Genomic DNA, 10,000 nt, shown 5'->3' with positions numbered 1-10,000 from the left:
AGAATTATTCTGTCTGCGAACAACACGAGGGATTCAGATATAAAACACAAAACCAACACAACAGCAACACAACACAACACATGGTCCAGGTCTAAACCAGGACTAAACCATGTCTCAACTGGGTCTAAACCAGGATTAAACTAAACCAGGAGTAAAACATGTCTAAACCAGATCTAAAGTACGTCTAAACCAGGTGTCAACCGGGTCTACGTTAAACCAGATCTAAACCAGAACTAAACCAGGTCTAAACCAGGACTAAACTAAACCAGGTCTAAACCAGGTCTAAACCAGGACTAAACTATAAATATGCTGAACTACCACATGACTTTTGTTTTATTTAATAACATTTTTATTTGGTATTGTTTTATGTTTTTGTGTTTAGTTTTTATGTTTATTATTGTATTTTGTTAAATGATTAATTTAAAAAAAAGGGTTAGTTTGTATCACTGTCATTTGTTCATATTTTAGTCTTTTGGATGAGTTCAAAATGTGAACTTTGAAAATAATATTTTTATTAAAATAAAAATCGCAAAACTAATAACAAAGTCTGTCAAAGAAAATCACAAATATATATATATATATATATATATATATATATATATATATATACATATATATATATATATATATATATATATATATATACATACACACACACACACACACACATTTATTTAATGCTGTCTTTTAATTTTTAATTGAAGTTCCTCTTATAATTTACGGAACTAAACACAGAACACAGAATTCTCTAAACATGTAAATGACCGTTCTGTCTCTGGACACATTAGTTTAGCTGTTGTTTAGCGCTGTGTTCCAATTAGCGCCGCTCCCCAAACTCCCCCGGACCCTGGCCCTGTGTAATCCTCCGGAGGGGCCCCGTTATGTAAGGATCAGGGCTTTGTGTCCGCGGAACAATTAGAGCTAATGCTAATGCTAATCCGAGGTGCGCGCGGACGACAGCTGCTCCCGGCGCCGCGGCGGGAACGCTAGCGGCTAAAGCTACGAGCTAACGGCTACATGCTACTGGGACTGGGGTCATCACAGGCTCATGTTAGAATATTTTAAAAACCTTCCACATTTAAAAGATTTTTCTTTAAAATGGTTTAAAACTTCCTAAAATATTATGTTTTATTTTTACTTTTGTACAAGAAATGTCCCTATTTAAGACTAAACCAGGACTAAACTAAGACTAAACCAGGACTAAACTAAGACTAAACCAAGACTAAATTAAACAAGGACTAAACCAGGACTATATCAGGTCTAAGCCAGGACTAAACTAAGTCTAAACCAAGACTACAGGTATAAATCAGGACTAAACCAGGATTACATCAGGTCCAGGACTAAACTAAGACTAAACCAGGATTATATCAGGTCTAAACCAGGACTAAACTAAGAGTAAACCAGGACTAAACTAAGACTAAACCAAGACTAAACTCAACAAGGACTAAACCAGGATTACATCAGGTTCAGGTCTAAACTGGGACTAAACTAAGACTAAACCAGCACTAAACCAGGACTACATCAGGTTTAAACCAGGACTAAACTAAACCAGGACAGTTTCAGTTTTCACAGTTTTTAGTTTTTTTTAGTTTTTTTTTTTTTTTTTTTTTTCAGTTTTTACAGTTGTTTTTTTTCAGTTTTTACTGTTTGTTTTTTGTTTTTGTTTTTGTTTCAGTTTTTCCAGTTGTGTTTTTTGTTTTAGTTTTTTCAGTTTTTACTGTTTTTGTTTTGTTTTTTTGTTTCAGTTTTTGGGGTTGTGTTTCTGGTTGTGTTTTGTTGTTTTCAGTTTTTTGTTTTGTTTTTTGTTTCAGTGGTTTTCTGTTGTGTTTTGGTGTGAGTGTGGGAGTTTTGGGGAGGAGCTGGTCGCTGTGGGTCTCTGTCCTCGTGCAGAGCAGCAGGTGCTGACTCAGATTTAAGAGGAAACTCATGACAGACGAGAACAACAGCTGCAGACGAGAGAGAAGAGAGAGAGAGGAGAGGAAAGAGAGGAGAGAGGGAGGAAGGAAGGAGAGGAGGGGGGAGAGAAGAGAGAGAGAGAAGCGAGAGAGGGATGAAGAGGAAGAGAAGAGAGGGAGAGAGTTAGAAGAGAGAGAAGCAAGAGGGAGAAGAGAGAAGAGAGGAGAAGAGAGAGAAGAGAGAAGAGAGAAGAGAGAGAGAGAAGTGAGGAGGAGAGAAAAGAGAGAGGAGAGGAGAGAGGGAGGAAGGAAGGAGAGGAGGAGGGAGAGAAAAGAAAGAGAAGAGAGGAGAAGAGAGAGAGAGAAGTGAGGAGGAGAGAAAAGAGAGAGGAGAGGAGAGAGGGAGGAAGGAAGGAGAGGAGGGGGGAGAGAAGAGAGAGAGAAGCAAGAAGGATGAAGGAAGGGAGGGAGAGAGAGAGAGAAGCAAGAGGGAGAAGAGAGAGAGAGAGCAAGTGAGGAGGAGAGAAAGAGAGAGAGAGAGGAGAGAGGGAGGAAGGAAGGAGAGGAGGAGGGAGAGAAGAGAGAGAGAAGAGAGAGAGAAGCGAGGAGAAGAGAGAGAGAGAAGAGAAAGGAGAAGAGAGAGAGAGAAGAGAGAGGAGAAGAGAGAGTGAGGAGAAGAGAGAGAGAGAAGAGAGAGAGAGGAGAAGAGAGAGAGAAGAGAGGAGAAGAGAGAGAGAGAGAAGAGAGAGGGAAGAGAAGAGAAGAGAAGAGAGAGAAACAAAAGGACAGAGTGAGGAGAGATAAGAGAGAGAAATGTGAGAGGGAGGAGAGAATAGGGAGGATGGGAAAGAAAAAGAGAGAGAAATGAGATGGAGGGGGAGAGAAGAGAGCAGTGAGAGAGAGAGAGAGAGTTGAGACAGAGAGAAAAGAGAGGAGAGAGGGAGAAGAGGGGGGATGGAGGGAGAAGAGGGGGATGGAGGGAGGGAGAGAAGGTGAGAGCGTCATCACGTTTCCAAAAGTTTTCTGGTTTGTGCCGTCAGCGTGAACAGAAAGTGTCTTCAATAAACCTGCCTGAAGGGGGCGATAAAGTCCACCTGGATTTAACCTCAGTGTTCAGTTTTGTTCCTGTAACACAAATGTAAAGAGTGAACTCCACACCAGAACTAAACCAGGACTAAACCAGGACTAAATCAGGACTAAACCAGGTCTAAGATTTGGGCTCAACAAACAATTTGATGAGAACAAACAAGAATTTTCAGGATGTGGCTGTTACATTCATGTAGTTTTAAAAAGCACGACAATATCAAGTAATCCAAAGTATTCAGATTACGTTACTCACTTTAAGTAATTTAGTGGATTCCGTTACAAACTACATTTTGGTGTATGTAATCTGTAATCTGTAGGGGATTACATTTTAAAAGTAATATTCCCAACACTGGCCGTCAGATCTCAGAAGCTCAGAGGTCTGGTCCTGGTCCTGGTCTGGACTCGGACGGAGACTCTGGGAAAATCAGGAGCCACAGGAGGCGCCAGTCGTAAAAAGTGTGGTTGTGTCCTTAGGCAAGACACTTCACCCACATTGCCTCGTATGAAATTGTTGTGTGTGAGTGATGATGGTCAGAGGGACCGATGGTGCAGATTGGCAGCCTCGCTTCCACCAGTCTGTCCCAGGGCAGCTGTGGCTACAATAGTATCTTACCAGGGACGGGCATTCGATGAAATGTTCTTAATCGATCGTCGGAAGAATTAACGATCGATTATCGATTAATCATTAACGTTTTTATATTAAAATGATCATCATTATTATTACTATCTGCACTAATCTGCATAAATAAATTCAACTTTACGACATATAAACATAACGACTCTAGATCCACATCAGCTGTTTGACATTATAATGTGTTTAATTCAGTTTTGTTCAAATCTCACAGAAACAAAACTTAAAACCACATCACTAATTTACATAAACTAAGTGAAGATAAAACTCCAGCTCTTGTGTCGCTGATGTGGTTCAACTTGTGTTGGATTAAAAGACATGACTCAGGTGAATACAGGTCAGTGTGACCAGATTTGTGTTTGTCAAAACCAGGACAGCGTACGGGGGGAGGGGGGCGGGGCCTCGTCATCCACATTGAGCGACTCTCACCTGGAAAAACTTTTTCCCACTGGACACAGAAACATATGTGCTGCTTTATCCACTGTGCACATGGACTCACACTTGTCCCAACGCAACGGAAAGTGTGGAATTTCTTGTACAAATCCTGGTTAAATCCACATTTGTGCTTCGGTTCGTTACAGACTGACCCACTGTTTGTGTCTCGCTCCTTCTGATGCAGAGACACATGTACACACCTGTTTGGTCACGATACACACAGCAACATACATTCGGTTTATCGATTAAAATTTACGTAATCGATGAAATTCTTAATGATCAATTATCGATTAATCGACTAATCATGCCCATCCCTGTATCTTACATCACAGAGTGTTGAGTGAATGAATAATGACCTGTAAAGTGACGTGAGAATCTTGAAAGGTGCTGTCTAAATGCAACAATTAATTAAATAATAAATTTAATCAATGAACTATGCTGAGATCAGGATTTGAACCGCCAACCTTCAGATCAAAACACTCGTCCTACAGTCGCCGAGCGCAGAGACTAATCCTCTGTTAGTATTTGTGGGTTTGAGCAGCGACTGTAAAATATTTCAAACACACTGGTCATTTTCTAGTAGAATTTACTCATTAAACACATGAAATACTTTGACTATTGTGAGAGTAAAATCTGAATATTTAGTCCATTGTTTTTAAATACTTTGTTTTTCTCACAGAATCATGTTGTTTCAGTGTAAAAATGATCACAGTTGATTTAATATTTTACTGCCCAAATCTCTCACCTCTGTTCTTTTTTCACCTCACTTCATCCTCTCTCCTTTCTCTTTCTTTCTCTCTTCACCTCACCTCTATCTGTTTGCTCCCCCTTTCTTCCTCCTCCCTCCCTCCCTTTCTTCTTTCCCTCCCTCCCTTTCTTCTCTTGTTCTCTCCCTCCCTCTTTCTCTCTCTTCTTCCCTCTCTCTTCTTTTCTCCCTCCCTCCTCTCTCTCCCTCTCTTCTTCTCTCTCTCCCTCTCTTCTCTCTCTCCCTCCCTCTCTTTTCTTCTCTCCCTCCCTCTCTCCTTCTCTTCTCTCTCTCCCTCTCCTCTCTCTCCTCTCTCCTCTCTCTTCTCTTCTTCTCTCCTCTCTCTCTCTTCTTTCTCTCCTCCCTCCTCCTCTCCTTCTCTTCTCTCTCTCCCTCTCTTCTCTCCTCTCTCTTCTCTCTCTCCCTCCCTCTCTTTTCTCTTCTCTCCCTCCCCTTCTCCTTCCTCTTCTCCTTCTCTCCCTCTCCTCTCTTCTCTCCCTCCTCTCCTTTCTTCTCTCTCTCCCCTCTCTCTCTCTCCCTCCCTCCCTCTCTCTCTTCTCTTCTCTCTCCCTCCCTCCTTCTCTTTCTTCTCTCTCTCCCTCTCCCTCTCTCTCCTCTCCTCTCTCCTTCTCTTCTCTCTCTCCTCCCTCTCTTCTTCTTCTCTCTCTCCTCTCTCTCTCTCCCTCCCTCCCTCCTCTCTTCTTTCTCCCTCCCTCCTCTCTCTCCCTCTCTTCTTCTCTCTCCCTCCCTCTCTCTCCCTCTCCTCTCTTCTTCTCTCTCCCTCCCTCTCTCTTCTCTCTTCTCTCTCTCTCTCTCTCCCTCTCTTTTTCTCTCTCTCTCTTCCTCTCTCTCTCTCCCTCTCTCCTTCTCTCCCTCTCTTCTTCCTCCTCTTTCCCTCTTTCTTCTCTCCTTCTCTCCCACACTCTCTTCTCTCCGTCTCTTCACTTTTTCTCTCCCTCCCTCTCTCCCTCCTTCTCTTCTTCTCTCCCTCCCTCTCTTTTCCTCTTCTCCCTCCCTCTCTTCTCTTCCTCTCTTCTTCTTCATTCCCTCTCCCTCCCTTCTCTCCCTCTCTCCTCTTTCTCTTCTTCTCTTCTCTCCCTTCCTCTCTCTCTCTCTCTCTCTTTCTCTTCTCTCCATTCTCAGTTTCCTTCGTTCAAAAGGCTGAAAGTTGAGCTCTTCTCCTCCTCAGACTCGTTTAAACAAGTCCTCCTCTCTCTTTCTCTTTCTCTTTTCTCTCTTCTTCTTTCTCTCTCTCCAAACCCCAAAGGCAAAGATCAGGAATAAATAAATAAAATCAGACAAAAAAAAAAAAAAAAACAAAGAAAAAGAGTAAAAAAGTTGTAAAGTGTGTGTCGTGAGTTCACAGAATGTTACACGGAGGCTTTAAATCAAACACAGAGGTGAAGGAAACGTGCAGAGAAGTAAAAAAAAAAACTCCAACCTGAGGGAAAATTACACGTTCAAACAAACTCTGAGTCTGTTTCTGATTTTTACAACTTAAAAAAACGAGAAAAACAGAAATAGTTCACTTTAAAGAACCAATATTATGCAATTTTCTGATTTATGTTAATGTTTCTAATGTATCTCCAGTCGAGTTGGTGGTGCCGCAGGTCGGATCTGTGGAGAGGCGAGCCCGGTCACAGTGTGGCATGTCATGTGACAAACCCTCAGAAAAGTTACTCAGTGTTACTTTAAAGTTCGCTGAAATGACTGAAAGTGTAAAATGTATTCAAGTACTGATCACAGAGCTGCTCGATTGCGGAAAAAATCATGATTATTTTGGTCAATTCTGAAATCACGATAATTCAAACGATTATTTTTTAGTTACACGATGCATTTATTCAGCATTTCTCTCTAAAAAAAACAACAATTTGTCATTGATAATTTACGCAAAACTTTCAAACTGAAAATAAATATGGGCTACAAATATGAACCTTAGAACAGTTTTGTGAAGTATAAAACATAAAATGAATAAAATAAACTTTGAACATGAAATAGAAAAGCATAAATGTCTCCAAAATAAACTATATCTCCAACTGTTCTACAATTTATATTTAAAAAACTAAATAAATATACTTATTTATATTTTAAAAATCCCCAAATAAAAATTGTTTCGAAATCGCAATCAAAATTCAATTAATTCAACAGACTTAATAGAAAGTTTTAATGCCATATGCAAAGCGAGCTCGCCTCTCCACAGATCTGACCTGTAACATGGCCTGGAGGCATCGTGGTCTTGTCTCCATGGAAACAGATCATTCTAATGCCATACTGTGGGACATTCCAGACAAAGCGAGAGCATCTCCATGGAGAAAAGGGTTTGACAGACGCTCCACTTAAAGGTGCATTGTGCAGCTTTTCCGGTGGAAATGTTAATGCTTTGTCTAGAACAGACACGTCAAACTCAGGCCCGGGGGCCAAATTCAGCCCGTGATATAATTATATTTGGCCCGTGAGATAATATCAAATCTGTATTAGAGCTGCTCCACCGCACACAGATCGACTATAGAGACATTATTTATTAAAAATGCTGTTATTATTTTACCGTATTTTCCGCAGTATAGGGTGCACTTAAAAGCCTTTAATTTAATAAAAAAAACGACTGTGTGCCTTATAATCCAGAGCATCTTATATATGAAGTTATTGGGGCGTCTTAGTACGACTTTAGTAAATTACAAAGCCGCTCCACTTGCAGCATCACGGCTCCTGTAGTCAGGAGCATCAGGAGTAAAACAGACTAGGGATGGACATTCGATGAAATTTTCTTAATCGATTGTCGGAAGAATTAACGATCGATTATTGATTAATCATCGATTATTGATTAATCATTATAATTTTATATTAAAATGATCATCATTATTATTACTATCTGCACTAATCTGCATAAATAAATTCAACTTTATGACATATAAACATAACGACTCTAGAGCCACATCAGCCCGTTTGACATTATAATGTGTTTAATTCAGTTTTGTTCAAATCTCACAGAAACAAAACTTAAAACCACATCACTAATTTACATAAACTAAGTGAAGATAAAACTCCAGCTCTTGTGTCACTGATGTGATTCAATTTCTGTCGGATTAAAAGACATGACTCAGGTGAATACAGGTCAGTGTGACCAGATTTGTTTTTGTTTTGTTATTTATGCAGATTAGTGTAGATAGTAATAATAATGATGATCATTTTAATATAAAATCGTTAACGATTAATCGATAATCGATCGTTAATTCTTCCGACGATCGATTAAGAAAATTTCATGGAATGCCCGTCCCTAGTCCAGAGTGGTTTAAATGTGGAAATGTGAAAAAAGTTCAAAAATAGACCATTCAATGACGCCTTATAATCCAGAGCGCCTATAGTGCAGAAAATACAGTCTGCTTGTTTTAGATTCAGTGTTTAAGTAAAACTATTGTTAAACATTTATTTGAATAAGAAAAAGTTTAACATTACAGATCTCGAAAAAAGAGAAAACATGCAGATGTTTCTAATAAATATTTAGTTTGTCCCACGACTTAGTCCTAGTTTTTTTTATTTTGGCCTCTGTGAGTTTGAGTTTGACACCCCTGGTCTAGAATGTTCCACAGCATGGCATTAAACTTATGTAATTCCTCTGAGACAAGCCCACGATGCCTCCAGGCCATGTTACAGGTCACATCTGTGGAGAGGCGAGCCACTCACTGTAGAAATGCAAGTTTTTCAAAGTATTTTTGAGCTCTAAAATCATCTGTAATTGAATAAATGCAGCACAGATTCGAGTTTAATGCCGTACTGTGAAACCTTTCAGATTAAAACGATGATATCTCCATGGAAACGAGCCGCCGGAAAAGTTACACAGTGCATCTTTAACTAACTTTAACTAATACTACAAACACGTGAGCTCAGTCTCTATGTACACACTCACTTAATGTAAAAACAGATGCAAAAAATGTCACGAAAATGTCAAAATTTAAATTATTTGTGCGAAGATTCAAAAGTGAAACCAACTCCACCTCTCTCCTTTAATCATTGCTAATTTATGGTGCAATAAAAACGATTATTTTCGGTTTCTGTTGAGTTAAATCACACATTGAAAGTCACACATTTACTGAAGACGTTACTTTTAATATTGTAATAATAATTTCTGAATTTTTACTCTGTTGTTTTGTTGTATTGTGCGGTTATAATCAAATTGGACTTCATGTTAATTTATAAATACACTTCCTATTTTTCCAACTGTACATTTTTGTGAGTTTGAAATGACAAACAATGAAATAAAATAAAAAATACTCCAATTATTTTCATCGAACACACAAAAAATATTGAAGTTTGGCAATAAATTAATATTAAAATGACTATTTTAAAAAAGAATAGTGGCATATTTCACCATTCTGAGGATTTTGAGGCATAAATATGGTGTTAAATTATTTTTATTTAGGCTTTACAGTAGTTTGTAAGGTTTTATATTGTAAGCCCACTCCACAGAACACAAAAGAGCTGCATTTCTGGTACAAAAACATGACAAAAAGTGGCAAATCTAACGCATTCAGCAAATTTACAGAGGAAATAGCCTTTGAGTCACTGTATTAATGCGAAACATGTCATCAGCTAGCATGCACGCACGTTTTGTAGTTTTATTTAACCAAAAACATCACTGCAAAACTGCCAAACAAGCCCAAAACTGTGCACAAATCGGCGAATAAAAGTTACAAATGCGCATAAAACTCGTACTCACATGCATCGTTTGGAGTCTCAGTGATGTTCAGAAGGTGTGGAGAAGGTTGTTAGAGTCCTTCGAGCGTTTTTGAAGAGTTGTTTTTGCAAAAAGAGGCGAAAAAGTGCAGCAAAGTGAAGCAGAAGCGTCCCTAAGGCTTTATAACGCGGAGCTTCACTGTGCAACTACTAGAGGAGTAAACGGACCGTACCAACTCCAAACAAGGGGAGACACAACTACTTTAACATTTTAATTACTCTAATATTTTCTCTGTTTTTCAAATTTTGTCACTTAATTAAGTTTATGTAAATTTTTGAAAAAGTTTTGGTTTGGATTTTGGAGTAAAAAGAGAGATACGTCGCGTTATTTGATAAGTTAACAAACTAACCCCCCTTCGTTGCTAACTTTTTCCGTGGTCCGACCTGAGGCAATGAAAAGCAATTATAGTAGATTTGACTCATGTAAGAACTAAACCAGAACTAAACCAGGACTAAACCAGAATTAAACCAGGACTA

General features: G+C 39.1%; 1 protein-coding gene across 1 annotated transcript in view; it reads right to left on the bottom strand.

Annotated features, from left to right (window-relative positions):
* LOC110168507 (uncharacterized) overlaps positions 1-9,660 on the bottom strand; it is a 36,754-nt gene extending 27,094 nt beyond the window's left edge. The window contains exon 1 of the mRNA XM_020933944.2: positions 9,507-9,660. The gene's annotated coding sequence lies outside the window, so the exon portion shown is untranslated. The remainder of the gene's footprint in view (positions 1-9,506) is intronic.
* Positions 9,661-10,000: the final 340 nt, after the last annotated feature.

Source organism: Boleophthalmus pectinirostris, unplaced genomic scaffold (assembly GCF_026225935.1).
Source record: "Boleophthalmus pectinirostris isolate CB_2022bp ecotype Guang Dong unplaced genomic scaffold, ASM2622593v1 HiC_scaffold_14, whole genome shotgun sequence".
Classification (NCBI taxonomy): domain Eukaryota; kingdom Metazoa; phylum Chordata; class Actinopteri; order Gobiiformes; family Gobiidae; genus Boleophthalmus; species Boleophthalmus pectinirostris.
Note: the sequence above shows the minus strand (reverse complement) of the source record. Positions and strands in the feature narration are given on the sequence as shown.